At 42.7% G+C, this 15,901-nt stretch overlaps 1 pseudogene; it reads right to left on the bottom strand.

Annotated features, from left to right (window-relative positions):
* Window positions 1–1,755: 1,755 nt before the first annotated feature.
* LOC110580766 lies at window positions 1,756–3,357 on the bottom strand (annotated as a pseudogene).
* Window positions 3,358–15,901: the final 12,544 nt, after the last annotated feature.

Below are 15,901 nucleotides of genomic sequence, written 5' to 3'. Positions count from 1 at the left end.
AGATTATAGCTGGTAGCTGTGAACCAAATCTTTGAAATATTGTCTGCAAATAGATATTAAGAGCCTTAAAATAGATACATACAAAACATGAGATTTCAGATCAGGTAAACCGTTAAATTCGTGTTTTCTCTAGTGCGTAACACATTACAGAACCATGGACATGAAACGCTTGAGTGAATCAAAACATCATACCAACATCTCTACTTAGACAATTATTAAAAACCAAAATTTGACTGAGTAAATTTTGAAGATCTATATTGGCTTTATTCAATGATCCACGAATGGGACAGCATCCCATTCAGTGGATAGAAACAGTCCCAATTGGCTTCAACTTTTTCTGTGTGTTGGGGACGGTTGCCATTATTCTTCCCTTGGTCCTGTAACCTCAGGCCTAGCTTGCAGAGCAGGGAGATTTTTAGGCAATCTCTAAGAGATACAACTAGAAAAGATAGGCTCTTTAAATTATCCAAAAGAATTGTAGAAGCTGTCATTTTTTTTTTTTTTTTGGTGAAAGAATGGAATTGGAAGCATGTCAGTTCTAATTCAATCTCAATACCCACCCACCTAATTATTTCAGTCAATGGTTCATTTATTTTTCAATGGACTGGCAGATAGGTTTACTTGATAGGCTAAAAGGAGGTAAGAATTGAATTTCTAGGACAGTCCCACCTACCGTTTTACTGGAAGTCTGCTCTAATTGAGCTGAAGTTCTTTTCAGATCAACTTGAAGCAAAATGTCATCTTTCTGTTCGGACTTCTGGGAGGAGGCCAGACCTCGATCTGTTCAGATCTAGGTGGAACTTCAAGCTGTGACTAGAGCTCCATGGACCCACCACAGAAGTTTACCTTGAACTGGAGTATTCACAGATGGGCAGGGAAGAAAATTAACGGGAAGACACAGAGAAGCTGATAAACCTCGTTTTGACAAGACAGAGATAAGCCAGATAACCCTCTTCTTCTTCTCCTTTTTTAAGATTTTATTTATTTATTTGAGAGAGAGAGCACAAGCAGGAGAGAGAGGCAGAGGGAGAGGGAGAGGGAGAGGGAGAAGCAGGCTCCCTGACGAGCAGGAAGGCTGACATAGGACTCGATTCCAGGACCCTGGGATCATGCCCTGAGCCAAAGACAGACGCTTAACCGACTGAGACACCCAGGTGCCCCATGATAACCCCTGTCTTGACAGTGGGAAATTTCAGATTCTTTGTATTAATTTCCAGTCCTTGAAGGAGGAATATAAGTACAGCTCCTCAAGCCAGAAGCAGGAGTATAAGTCCTTCTAGTAGCAAAACAGGAGGGCAAAGGGAAAATCTGTTAAGGGTGAACTACATTGTTAAACTATGTTAACTATGCATTGTTAAGAACAAGACAACAGGCCCCAAATGGACTCACTTGTGCTAAGCCCCACCTCGCCAAACCAAAAATTAATTACAATTTTGGCTCTCCCTAGAAACAGAATCTCAAACCAGTCAACCAGGGATCACCTGATCAGCACTAGTTAGGTAATCTGATAGACTCTTGCTATCCCCTATGGGTAAGTAACCTTGCCATAACCAATCTGCTTTTTGCCTAAGTATAATGTCCTGTTCCTGCCCCCTTTTGCCTTGAAAGTCTTTCATTTTATACAGCCCTTTGGAGCTCCTTTCTATCTGCTAGATAGGATGCTTCCCCATTTGAACTGAGTTTTGCTCAAATAAACTCTTACACATTTTAATATGCCTAAATTCATCTTTTTTTACTAAATCAGTTCATATCATTTTATTCATGTTTGAGCTCCACTGGAGTCAGGGATGAAATGTCATCTTTCCTTCCAAGAATGAAGTCTTCAGGTAACATCTCAGGTGCTACCTGAGCTAACTGGTCATCACAAGAAGGTAGAGTCCATAATTTCTCGAATTCACAGGTTTCTCTTTTCTGGAGGCATCAAATGAATCACCATGCTGCCAAAGTCCACACAGAGCCAATCATCAGGGTCTTTCCCTTCTTTTACTATGAGACCCACTTTTATATTTCGGGCATTTGTACGTTTTCACAACGTGAAAAGAAGTTTTCTACTTGAAAAGGTTTTCTACTACCAATCACGAAGTAATCTGTATATTTCATTTCTCTTGGACCCTTAATCTCACAAACATCTCTTGCATTTTCTAGCCTCAAAAGCGAAACCAGCATATTGATGTCAAACTTAGGGCCAGAACGATGTGCGATGCCTGACTCCGGGTCCCCCAAGCTGGCTGCCCCTCCGCGGGCTCAGTAGGGCCACTGCCGCAGTGCAGGGCACGCGTGAGCCCTGGAGTCAGGCAGGTGGGGCCCAGTGCTGGTCCCACCTTCAGCCAACCCCGCAGCGGGCAGTCCCCCAAGCGGATCCAGTACCCTCCACTACCCTGCACCACAGCTGGGTCCGCATCTGTGGCCGCACACTGCTTGCTTAAGCTTATTGTTTTCTGTTGTTGTTTTTTTTTTAATTAACATATAATGTATTATTTATTTCAGAGGTACAGTTCTGTGATTCATCAATCTTACAATTCACAGCACTCACCATAGCACATAACCTCCCCAATGTCCATCACCCAGCCACCCCATTCCCCTGCTCCGCAAAGCTTATCTTTAACAGTACAGGACGCTCCAGTTCCCAGACTCATTTCTGGAAAGGGGGATGATAAACAGTGAAATAGCTTCATCTACTGGAGGTCTTCATCTACATGGAGTCTTTAAGATCGGATGAATGGAATTTAAAATTCTAATCTGCCCCAGGGGGTTGAACTGATGAAGTCGGAATCTTGGCTGTCCTTTCTCTCTGATCTGTGGAGCCCACTTTTTCCCTCCAGGTGGCCTCTCTAGCTCAGAAATGTTTTCCCTTCAACTGTGCCAGGTTGGTTTCAGGTCAGGCAACAGAGCCGCAAGCAAAATTAAAGTGTTGCCCTCAGGGCGCAAACATTCTGGTGGATCGAGACAACAAACCGTAGATCCAAAATACAGGGTAGGTAGTGAAACATATTCCAAAGAGAGGTAAAGCCTGGTAAAGGAGAGGGGAAAGCCGCTGTTCCCCAAACACACAGTTAATGAATTACTCGATGTACTGCTCTGGGCTCGCGTCTGGCGGGGAGGGTCTCCCCCTGCACCCCTTGTCCTTGCTTTGGTCCCTCTGCCCCGTGGGCTCCACCCCCCGTGCCCCACCAGTGTGTCTCCTCTGCCCTCGCTCAGTTTCTCCACTGAGCCTCGAGTTGAGAAGCCTGTTTCCACTGGCGTCCAAGGCCATCTGCCCAGGAGTCGGGCCTTGAGGCCTGACACACGGGGTAGGGACAAGTGGTTGGGTGCCCCGCACCTGCGCCCACCTGGGGACCGGGGTCTCTGCAGCCCCATGTGCCTGCTGCGCGCCAGGCGCCCCGCGCTTTGCCTCTCTCCCCGCACCGACTGTGGTTGCCTTCCTTTCCGCGGATCCACCTTAGTTCTTGAAATTCCACAGGGAAGAATCAATGCTCCTCGGGGTCGAATCCTGGGTCTACGATCAATTATTGAACAGCTTAGTGGAAAACATTTAACGACTTTCCAATGTGAGAGTCAGCTAAAGAGCAGCCTCCCCGGCGGGATTCTGATGGAAAGAGCTCAGTACGCGCCGGGGCCGTAAATTTCCCAACATTTGTGGTTTGAATGAAGATATGGGACCCACGAAGGTACTGGTTAACTAGTCAATTAGGCCTATCAGAAGAGAGTAGCAAATACTGCCGGCATTCCCAAGTTTGCTTAAAGACGAGATTTCAGGAAAGACAAGGAGGCAATGCTGTGAGGCACAGCCCAAGTGGAACGTTGTATTTCAGCTTTGGAAACCCAGTCCGGAGATCAAAGGAATGCCTTGTGTCTTCGTTCCTGTTGTTCCATTGACTTTCTGCCTTGACTTCTCTTTTTGAGAAAAGGAACCCAGACACAAAGGCTTGTTGTCTTTCCTTTGTCTACCCGTGAAGAACCTCTAGTGCAGTCCATTGTTCCTTGTTAAAGAGGATATCTGACCGGGGGTGGGGTGGGGGGGGGGGGCAAGGGACTTCCAGAGGAGGCACTTCACCCAACAGATTTTATTTACTTTGTCTCCTTTCACCAGCCTCATGCTCAGAAATGCTGGCAGAGGGCTTCAGCCCTGGTACCAAGCCCCCATCCTCTGTTCCAGAAGGACAACAGGGCAGGAAGATTGGACACCAATGCTTTTTTTTTTTTTTTAAGATTTTATTTATTTATTTGACAGAGAGATAGACAGAAGAGCACAAGCAGAGGGAGTGGCAGAGGGAGAGGGAGAAGCAGGCTCTGCACTGAGCAGGGAACCCGATGCGGGACTCGATCCCAGGACCCTGAGATCATGACCTGAGCCGAAGGCAGACGCTTAACCATCTGAGCCACCCAGGCGCCCCACACCAATGCTTTTCAACTTCCCCATAGTACAGTTTCCATGATTCCTTGTCTTTTCCCTCCAGCTCTGTCTTTCTCGTGTCATTATCCTCATTTCATAAGCCAGCTGGATAGTTTGAATGCTTTTCTGATTTCAATTAGTTTTTATTCCATTTTATTTATTTACCCCAAGAAGAAACCTCAGGACCCATGGGATGCAAATGTTGTAGAATTCTAATGTCAATAAATTGAGATGAAATATTAATAATATGTGGGCGCCTGGGTGGCTCAGTTGGTTGAGCGACTGCCTTCGGCTCAGGTCATGATCCTGGAGTCCCGGGATCGAAACCCGCATCGGGCTCCCTGCTTGGCGGGGAGTCTGCTTCTCCCTCTGACCCTCCTCCCTCTCGTGCTCTCTGTCTCTCATTCTCTCTGTCTCAAATAAATAAATAAAAAATAAAATCTTAAAAAAAAAAAAAGAAATATTAATAATATGAAACAAAAGATTGGAAAAGGGATGTGAAAGTAGAACTTGGAGGTATTGCATTGCAAAATAATTGAGGGCATTAATGAGGACTCTAAGTCAGCTTAAAAACATGGCCAGAGGGCACCTGGGTGGCTCAGTCAGTTAAGCGGCTGCCTTTGGCTCAGGTCATGATCCCAGGGTCCTGGGATCGAGCCCCACATCGGGCTCCCTGCTTCTCCCTCTCCCTCCGCCTGCCTCTCTGCCTACTTGTGCTCTCTATCTCTCTGTCAAATAAATAAATAAAATCTTAAAAAAAAAAAAAAAAAGAAACCTGGCCAGAGATCAGAGCAATGCCATCCCTATGCCCCTGTACAAATTGTGCAATTGATGTTCTGCCTCAGTGTCGGGTTTTTAAGAACATGCAGGGACGAAGCATTGTTTTTCCTCTGATCTTCTACCCTTAAAGAACCTCCAGTGCATACAACTCAAGAATAAAAAGTCATATAAAAACCCAATTAAGGTTTTTATTTGTATATACATATATTAGTATAAACACATACACTTTTTGCTTTGTCCATGAGAGGGCCTGCAGAAATGACCCCCAGGAGCAATGAGCATGCCTCATGCCTGGATCTTGGTTTCTTTTTTTATTTTAATTTTTATTTTTTTTAAAGATTTTATTTATTTATTTGACAGAGAGAGACACAGTGAGAGAGGGAACACAAGCAGGGGGAGTGGGAGAGGGAGAAGCAGGCTTCCTCCTGAGCAGGGAGCCCGATGCAGGACTCAATCCCAGGACCCTGAGACATGACCTGAGCCGAAGGCAGACGCTTAACTGACTGAGCCAACTAGGTGCCCCTAGGTCTTGGTTTCTAATACCATTTTCTATTGAAAAGGAACCAAGGCTCCTCGGGGAAATGGTTATTTCTAGGATTGGGGCAGGAAATATATAAAATAAATCCTGAGCACTTTGTAGTGCCAGAAAGAAAGGAAGTGTTTAAGAAAAAAAATTAAAAAGAGGGGCATCTGGGTAGCTCAGTCAGTTAAGCATCCCACTGTTGGTTTTGACTAGGGTCATAATTTCAGGGTCGTGAGAGCAAGCCTCACGTCGGATTCCTCTGGGCACGGAGCCTGTTTAAGAGTCTCTCCCTCTCCCTCTACCCCCCACCCCACTCATGTGCTCTTTCTCTCTCAAATTAATAAATAAATCTTTAAAATAAAAAGAAAAAGGAAAAACAACAACACAATGCACACATTGGTAGGGGCACGTAAAAGGAAAATATGAAATAATATTGGATTCTAACCCAGAGTATAAAATAAATATCCATGAGTCCCTATAGATAAAAAATTCTAGAAATTGGCAAATGGAGGAGAGGAGACAAATCTCTTATGCAAATAATTCCAAGTAATTTTTGTTTTCACCCATTCCGCAAGGAGGATGGGCATAACTCCCCCTCCTTAAGTGTGGGCTGCACATAGTCACTTCATTTCAAAGTGTACAGTGTGGAAAGCAGGGGAAGAAAGGATACTTTTATGGGGGAGAAACCTAACGAACATGACCTCAGCCAGATGATCAAGGCCAACATCAACAGTGATGAGTCACATTGGTAGCATGTACCCTTGATATGATATGAAGAAAATGGCACTTTGCCTCTGTGGGCTCCTTCCAATAACCCATAACCCTGCTCTCACCACAAGAAAGACATAAGGACAAATTCCAGTACTGCGGTATCCTACAAAACACCTCACCAGGACTCCTCAAAATTGTCAAGGTTGTCAGGGCACCTCGGTGGCTCAATCGGTTCAGCATCTGCCTTCAGCTCAGGTCATGATGCCAGGTCATGATCCAGAGTTGGGCTCTTTGCTCAGTGGGGAGTCTGCTTCTCCCTCTGCCTGCTTCTCTCCCTCCCCCTCTTTTTCCCTCTTCCCTCCCCCTGCTACTGCTCTCTCTCTCTTTCTCTCTCAAATAAATATATAATAAAATCTTTAAAAAAAAATTGTCCAGGACATCAAAAACAAGGCAAGTCTGAGGAATTGCCCAACTAAGAGAACGATAAAGGAGACACGACAGCTAGAGTAATGTGGTATCTTGCATGGGATCCTGGAACAGAAAAAGGAAGTTAGGTAAAACCTAAAGGAAATCACGGCGCCTGTGTGGCTCAAGTCTTTAAACATCTGCCTTCGGCTCAGGTCATGATCCCAGGGTCCTAGGATCGAGCCCCGCGTCAGGCTCCCTGCTCCACGGGAAGCCTGCTTCTCCTTCTCCCACTCCCCCTGCTTATGTTCCCTCTCTCCCTGTGTCTCTCTCTGTCAAATAAATAAAATCTTTAAAAAAAAACCCCAAACCTAAAGGAAATCTAAATAAATTATGACTGTATTTAATAATAATGTATTAATATTGGCTTATTATTTTTTTAATATTAATTTATTCGAGAGAGAGTGAGAGAGCACAAGCAGGGGGAGTGGGAGAGGGAGAAGCAGGCTCCCCACTGAGCAGGGAGCCCGATGTAGGACTCGATCTCAGGACCCTGGGATCATGACCTGAGCCGAAAGCAGATGCTTAACCGACTGAGCCACCTAGGTGCCCCTATATTAGAATTCTTAATGTTTTGTGCAGTTTCATAGACTTTGAGTGCTTTTGTCCCTTTACCCTATATTCTCCATAATGACTGTGTGTGTGTGTGTGTTTCTGTTTGTGTGCATATGCACACACATAATTTTGCAGGGCGTGAGGTCTTTCTGAAGTCACATGTGGCAGACTGAATAATGGCCCTCGAAAGATGTCCACATTCTGTTCCCTGGAACCTGTGAATGTGAACTTCCATGGCAAAAGAGACTTTGCAGATGTGATTAAGTTAAGATTCCGGACATCAGGAGATGATTCTGGATAATCCAGGTGGGCCCAAGATAATAATAAAGGTCTTTATAAGAGGGAGGCTGGAGGGTCACACAGAGAAAACCGAGTGACAACAGAAGCAGAGAGAGGAAAGGCAAAGTGATTGGGGAGCCATGACCAAGGGAAAAGGACAAGCTGTATAAGGCCCTTCCTCTTCCTGCCCCCCCTCCACCTTGTGTCTTCAACTCTGGTTCCTTCCCATGAATATGTTTGAACATGCATAAGACCCTACCTACAAAAAATACTACCTTCTTTCATTCATTCTTTCTCTTTCTTTCTCTCTTTCTCCCTTCCTTCCTTTCTTTTCTTTTCCTTTCCTGTCTTCCGTCCCTCCTTTCTTTCTTCTTTTTTTCAAGATTTTATTTTTAAGTGATCTCTACACCCAACATGGGGCTCAAACTCACAACCCCAAAATCAAGAGCTGCATGCTCCACCAACTGAGCCAGCCAGGGGCCCCCCAAATACCTCTTTCCTTCTCTCCTTCTTCCACTTCCTCTCTTATGTCATTCAATGCTGATTTCTCAGTATCTGCCCTTTCCTTTCCGTTTCTGCTCTTTCATCCCTCAATCTGGGGCCCACCTGCTCCCTTGAACAACTTTCTCTAGCTGCTCTGTTCATGTTCATCAAAGTCCTCTAAACACCTAGTGGACACTGTTCAGGCCTTATTCTCAGAAATATTTCACCCCATTCAAAAAGTCTTTCTTAAAACATCACTTGACTTACATAACACCACATTCTTCAGGGTTTCCTTTTATCCAGAAGGAAAGACGGTTTTCCCTTGTATTTTGTTCTGCTCAAAGATAAACTGAGGCAAAGGCCCCTGGCTGGCTTAGTCGGTAAAGGTAGAGCATGCGACACTTGATCTCAGGGTCGTGAGTTCAAACCCCACATTGGGCGTGGAGCCTACTTAAAAAGAATTAAAAAGGGAAAGATAAACTGAGGCACACTGAAAATTTTAAGAGTTTATTTGAGCAAAAAGTGATTTCAGTCAGACAGCACCAAACTACCGCAAGTAGTTAGGAGCACTGCAAGGACAGGAGCCAGGGGAAAAGACATACAGAGAAAGTTCAGAAGAGAAGAAAGAAAATTATTTGGTTGATTGGCTATCGCTCAAAGCCTAGTTGGCTGTGCTGGTTGTCCCTAGCATTGTGATTTTGTAACCTTGAGGCATTTACAAGCTTAGCTTTTGGTGTGCTTATGCAGGCTCCATGGGATTAGAGCCACCTCAGTCTAATGGCCTCCTTGTCTAGTTAACTGAACAGTTCTTTCTGTGGATTCTGCCCGCGGTGTTCATTATTTTTCTCATGCCGCATCAGATGTCCTCAAAGATCTCATGGATGTGCTTTAAGAAGTTAAGGAACTCCCTAAAAATGCAATCAGAGGGCGACTGGGTGGCTCAGTCGTTGGGCATCTGCCTTCAGCTCAGGTCATGATCCCAGGGTCCTGGGATCGAGTCCCACATCGGGCTCCCTCCTCGGCGGGAAGCCTGCTCTCCCTCTCCCACTCCCGCTGCTTGTGTTCCTGCTTTCTCTGTCTCTGTCTCTGTCAAATAAATAAATAAAATCTTAAAAAAAAATGCAATCAGAGTTATGAGTATGTGTTTTCTCTGGAAAGCAGATAGATTACTTTCATTACATTTTCCTACGTGTCCCTGATTCCCTGATTCCCGGATAATGATCCACTGCTCTGGGCAATCTAATGACTCCTAAATCCACGTGTGCGATCAGAGCCCCCTTCTCAGCCCCACATTGGCATATGCAACTGTCCATTCAACATCTCTCTTCGGACATTAAGGAGGCAGCTTAGATTTACCCCTAAACCTGCTCTACTTCCTCGGTTTTCTACTTCAGTGTTGGCACCCCCATCCATCCAGTTGCCCAGGTCCAAAGCCTCATTACCATATAGGATTCCTCCTTTTTTTCAGTCTAGATACTCAATCACCAATTCTGGTTAATTCTACGTATTCATGTCTCTCTCTTCAATCCTCGCTGCTACAGCCACCATTATTTCCAGTCTGAATCACTGAGCCAGTAACCTGGCTAACCTCCTTGTATTATTTAGTCCTCTGCAAACCATTTCTTTTCCCATTGAGGGTATGTTTTGCTGAAAGGTGATGGGGAAATCCAGCCTGTGCCCCACTACGGGGCTCTACTAGTCCAGAATATTGTCTAAACCACTGTCTAGAGAGAAGATCTTTAAAAGAAATATGTACTGGGGCTCCTGGGTGGCTCAGTCAGTTAAGCGTCTGCCTTCGGCTCAGGTCATGATCCCAGGGTCCTGGGATTGAGCCCCCATCGGACTCCCTGCTCAGTGGGGAGTCTGCTTCTCCCTCTGACCCTCCCCTTGCTTGTGCTCTCTCTCTCTCAAATCAATAAAATAAAATCTTAAAAAGTGGGGTGGAGGACCACCCTACTCCGGGCGTGTGGGGTAGGTCATGTGGGATGGCTGTCTTTATGATAATCACCTGTGACCAACAAAGAATAACCAGACCCTAAAAAGGAAGTAAGCCATTGAAGGTGTTATCAATAGAGATATTAAAAGGATTTAAGTTCCCTGGTTAGCTTTCTATAAAAGACCAACCCTAAAGGCCTTCGTGGGCAACCCTATCTGGACCCCTCTCACTCTTGAGAGCTTTTTCTGTATCTTCACTTAATAAACTTCTATCACTTTACTCACAAAAAAAATACAAAATAAAGTAAAATCTTTAAAAAAATATATGTACTAAAGTAAATGTGTGCTATCAAGCAGATCCTGGCCTCATGAGAGCCAGGGTGATGTCAAGCCTGCTTTAAACTCTTCAAAGTCCCCATTGTCTGAAGATCGAAGTCCACATTTACCATATGGTTTACAAGGCCTTTCATACTCTTAACCCCTCTTCTACTTTACCACCTTATCACTTCTCCCAGGGTTTGTCTTAGGCTCTGCTCCATTCTCAACCCCATCCCAAGTCGTAGGGGCCCTCAGGCCCCACATGCGGGGGCACATGTGCACTTCCCCTCCTGCCCTGTCTGTCCCCCTCCCCGATCCCATGAGGTAATGGTAAATACTTGTTATGGCTGTGTCAGGCTGAGCACTTTACTGTTATTATGTCAGTTAATCCTAACCATGTCCCTATAGGATAGGGACCTTTATTTTTTCCTTCTTCAGATAAGGAAACTAAGGTGTAGAGATTAAGTAACTTGCACAAAGTCACATGGGAAATAATGATGGCGCCCTGGAAGGATCCAGGCGGTCTGTCTTCAGAGTACATGTTCTTAGCCACTCCTCCAGGCTGTAGCAAAATGACATTTCTTCCAGGAAGCAGCCCTGATCCCTCATTTCTAGGTAAGGCGCTTTTCACATTGCTTCCCCTGCTGCTGTACTCACCCTATCACATCATCACTGTTGGTTCCTTATCAGTCCCCTCACCAGAATGTAAACTCCATGAAAGAAAGGAGTCGTTCAAGAACGTCATTAGTATGGTGGCATTCACACTGTCTTGCCAGTGACCCACATTAAGAAATAAACCCGGGGCGCCTGGGTGGCTCAGTTGGTTAAGCGACTGCCTTCGGCTCAGGTCATGATCCTGGAGTCCCTGGATCGAGTCCCGCATCGGGCTCCCTGCTTGGCAGGGAGCCTGCTTCTCCCTCTCCCACTCCCTCCTGCTTGTGTTCCCTCTCTCGCTGTGTCTTTCTCTGTCAAATAAATAAATAAAATCTTTAAAAAAATAAATAAATAAAAAAAATAAACCCAGTATAGGGGTGCCTGGCTGGCTCAGTTGGTAGAGCATGAGACTGTTGATTTTGGGGGTTGTAAGTTCGAGCCCCACATTGGGTATAGAGATTACTTAAAAACAAAATCTTCCAAAAAAAAAAAAAAAAAGAAAAAGAAGAAGAAATAAACTCAGTATAAAATTTAAAAAATAAAATAAAAAATTTAAAGCCCCCCCCCCAAAAGAGAAAAGAAATATACCCAGTAACATATCCAGATAAATATTAAAAGCTAAAAATTTCAGGAAAAAACCATTAGCCATTGTACAATGCATTCTGATATTATCTATAGTTTTGGTTTTTTTTTCAATCCTGACACACAAATTTATTTTGCTATTCATTAATGACTCAAAGGTTGAAAAACACCCACCTAGTGCATTGCCTGGAACAAAGTCAGGACATCATAATATCTGTTTAACCATTCGTTCATTATTAATTCAATGGCTATGTATATTTCATACTCATATATAATAAGTCACAAGTATTCAAAGAATGAGTACATTCATTTTCAAGGTTGTTTTGGTTTTTGTTCTTTCTTCTTCTCCTTTAAAATTTGTAAATTCTGCCACTACTTTTGAAACAACAAAAATAAACTTGGAGCTCCTGAATCTCAAGAGGTTAAAGAGGTTAATCCTAAGAGTAAAGGTCAAGGCCAACATCTTTTCTATTATCTTCTGACCCTCTTAAAAAAGAATACTTTTAAAAATTTGTTATCTAAGAATGCAAGGCTTAGAAAATACTGTTATCCAAGGGAATAAGAATGACCCCACTAACCCTTACCAACTGCAAATTTATACCCTTGGAGGAAAGGAGGACTATTTTTTGTTTTCTTTGCTCTAGGCCCAGACATTCAGGGTAGTGTTTTAGATAAAATACACAATTTAGACATAGTAATAATATTTTATTTTCCTTGCCTTGGAGAAACCAAAAAGATCCAGAAAAGAAATTGTTCATAACCATTTATTTAAATTTTAAATTGCCATTCAAGCAATTTCTCAATCATAATGTACAAAATATTAAATATAAAGTTTTATAATGAAATATCATTTATCTCTCACCTAATTTTAATTTACAAAGTTATTCAACTCTGTTAAGTATTTATTTTATTTATCAATTATATTTATCCTATCTAAAATATATAATTGAGTATTGCTATGTGTTTATATTTATTTTTATTCCAGATTAGTTTTCATAAATATTTTGAGGTAGACCATTCTAATTATGAAAATCTTCTGAGTATAATAAATTTATGGATTTAAGGTAGCAATTTCATTGATAAGATTAAATAGTCTTAGGGATGCCTAGGTGGCTCAGTTGGTTGGGTGTCTGCCTTCGGTGCAGGTCATGATCCCAGGACCCTGGGACCATGACCTGAGCCGAAGGCAGACGCTTAACGACTGAGCCACCCAGGTGCCCCAATAGTCTTAATTTTTAAAATTCATTTTAATTATGAAAGAGAAAGATTGGTAATACCAAGTATTCTAAGTCAGTGGTTCTCAAACCCTGTGACTTAAAAAACCAGTATCGTTTCCCATTTCTCTCCACACAAAAAAATTCCAAATATTTTTTCCCCCAGTAAGACTATTAATGAAAAAATACCATCATTTATTCTATCACTTCATAAAATATAAAAGAGAGACATGTTCTTGGATTAAGTTACAGGTCACACCTAGAAAAGACAGCTAGTACTCATATGACAAATACTTAGGTATGAATATATGCATATATGTGTGTATACATAAGTGTGCCTGACCCAATATTTTCCTATTGGTTATTATTATTATTTTTTAAAGATTTCATTTATCCATTTGTCAGAGAAAGAGAGACAGAGAGAGCACAAGCAAGGGGAGTGGCAGGCAGAGGGAGAATCAGGTTCCCCACGGAGAAGGAGCCTGACGCAGGACTCTATCCCAGGACCCTGGGATCATGACCTGAGCCGAAGGCAGACGCTTAACTTACTGAGCCACCCAGGGGTCCCTACCTGTTGGTTATTGATTAGCAATTTGGCCATATTGTACAAAAACTTACAGAATGCATATTCTTTGACCCAGCAATTCCATTTCTAGAAAACTGTTCTGTAGAAGTACTTGAATATGTGCCCGAAGATATTTCTATTTATTTATTCAACAAATAATATTTACTTATTTATTATATTTATGTGTACTGACTGTCTTGCCGCACTAGAACATAAGTTGTTTGAAGTCAGGGATTTTCATCTTTAGTTCACTTGTACATCCTAAATGCATAAAACAATGACTGGCACAAATATCCGTTGAACAGATGAATGAAATTATTAGTATGTTAAAAAATACATGCTGTGAACAGGGCAAAGGAGATTGCAAGTGTGGGAGAAGAGCAAAGTGGGAAAGTAAAATGGAATGGTAAGAATACGCTTTAAGGAGAGGGGGAGGAATGTGTAGAGACTTGAGGGAGGTGAGAAAGCCAGACATGGGGACATCCAGTGAGAGTCTTCCTGGCAGCGGGAGCAGCGAGTACGTAAAGAATTTGGAGTAGCACCAGCAGAGGAAGGGGGAGATCACACACACACACACACACACACACACACACACACACACACACATTGGAGTAGCAGCAAAACCACTGTTCTGGAGCCAAATGAACAGGGGCAAAATTAGTAGATAAGGCAACTGTAGACACCACTTTTCCCCTGGGGTAAAACAGAGAGCCAGTGGAGAGTTTCTGAGCACATGAATGAATGAGTTAACTGAACTTTTTAAAGAATTTGGTTGATGTAGGGCGCCTGGATGGCTCAGTCGGTTGAGCGTCCGACTCTTGATTTCATCTCAGGGCATGGTCTCAGGGTTGTGGGATCCAGCCCTGTGTTGGGCTCTGCACTCAATGGGGAGTCTGCTTGAGATTCTCTCTCTCCTTCTCCTTCTGCCCCTCCCCCCCCTCTCACGTACATGCATTCTCTTTCTCAAATAAAGGCAGAGATCAATTTAGAGGTTACGGTATAATTTAGAGAAGAAATAGTAGTATCTCAAATTAGAGTGGCTTCAGGGAGTACAGATTCTGAAAATATTTTGACGATAGAGCCAGTAGAATTTCCTGATGAACTGAATATGGGGTATGAGAGAACAGAATCAAGAAGAATTCCAAGGCTTTGTTCTGAACACCTGAAAGGACAGAGTTGGCATTAGCTAAGGCAGAAAAGCCTGCATGTGGTGATGCAAAGTAGGGTATGGTATGGAGATCAGAAATTCCACTTTGAATAATATAAACTTTTACAATGATTTTTAGATACCCAAGAGGAGATGAATAACCAATAAAATGGTTCTGGAATACAGAGAAGGTCTGAGCACACAGAAATTCAATCACCAAATATGGTATTTGAAGCCACAGACTAGATGAGGTCTCCAAGATAGTGAATGTAATTATAAATGAAAAGAGACCTGGGGCGCCTGGGTGGCTCAGTCGTTAAGCATCTGCCTTCGGCTCAGGTCATGATCCCAGGGTCCAGGGACAGATTCCCTCCTTGGGCTCCTTGCTCAGCGGGAATCTGCTTTTCCCTTTGCCTGCTCTCTCTGTCAAATAAATAAAATCTTAAAAAAAAACCCAAATCAAACAATAATTCTCTATATTTGTATCTTACTAAAGGAATATAAATAGGGGTGCCCACAACTGTTGGCAGTATAAAGTGAAACATTATCTAAAACAATTTGTCCAAAAGAATTAAGACCCTTAACAGTCTTTATGTGCAATGAAGTAATAATGAGACTTATAATTTAATAAGAATATAATATGAACTACAGATAAAATTTAATTGGCATGTAATGAAATGCAGCATAATTATTTAGTGTCTAAAGATTAAAAATATTCCTAAATGAGTAAAATATAGTACATGCAAAGTGATATTACTACAGTCATTAATGTGCTTCTAAGGGATTTTATTCATTATTATTTTGCTTTGTTTTTGGCAATACGATAAAATATTCAAACTGTTAAATGGCAAGAATGAGGTCTTATAGGATATAGAAAAATACTAAAAATATTAACCTTGTATACCTTCCGGGTTTTTCCCCCAACATTCTATTACTAGTCCTACTCAGACTATAGTTCTTTTCATTCATTCACCCATTAAACGTAACTATAAATAAATAATATACTTCATAGTAAAATAACGGCGTTGGGTGGTGCAGTTGGTTAAACATTCGATTCTTGGTTTCTGCTCAGGTTGTGATCTCAGGGTTGTGAGGTGAGCCCCAGGTTGGGCTCCCTGCTCAGTGGGGAGTCTGCTTGAGATTCTCTCTCCCTCTCCCTCTGCTTCTTCCACTCGTTCTCTCTCTCAAATAAATAAATAAAAAGATCAAGAGTCGCACACTCCACCCACTGAGCCATCCAGGCGCCCTGCTATTGTCTTTCTCATCTTGCTAATTGAGAGACATTTCGTTGCTTTAA

This window comes from Neomonachus schauinslandi, chromosome 5 (assembly GCF_002201575.2).
Source record: "Neomonachus schauinslandi chromosome 5, ASM220157v2, whole genome shotgun sequence".
Lineage (NCBI taxonomy): Eukaryota > Metazoa > Chordata > Mammalia > Carnivora > Phocidae > Neomonachus > Neomonachus schauinslandi.
The sequence above is the reverse complement of the archived record's forward strand: the minus strand, read 5'-3'. Positions and strand labels throughout refer to the sequence as shown.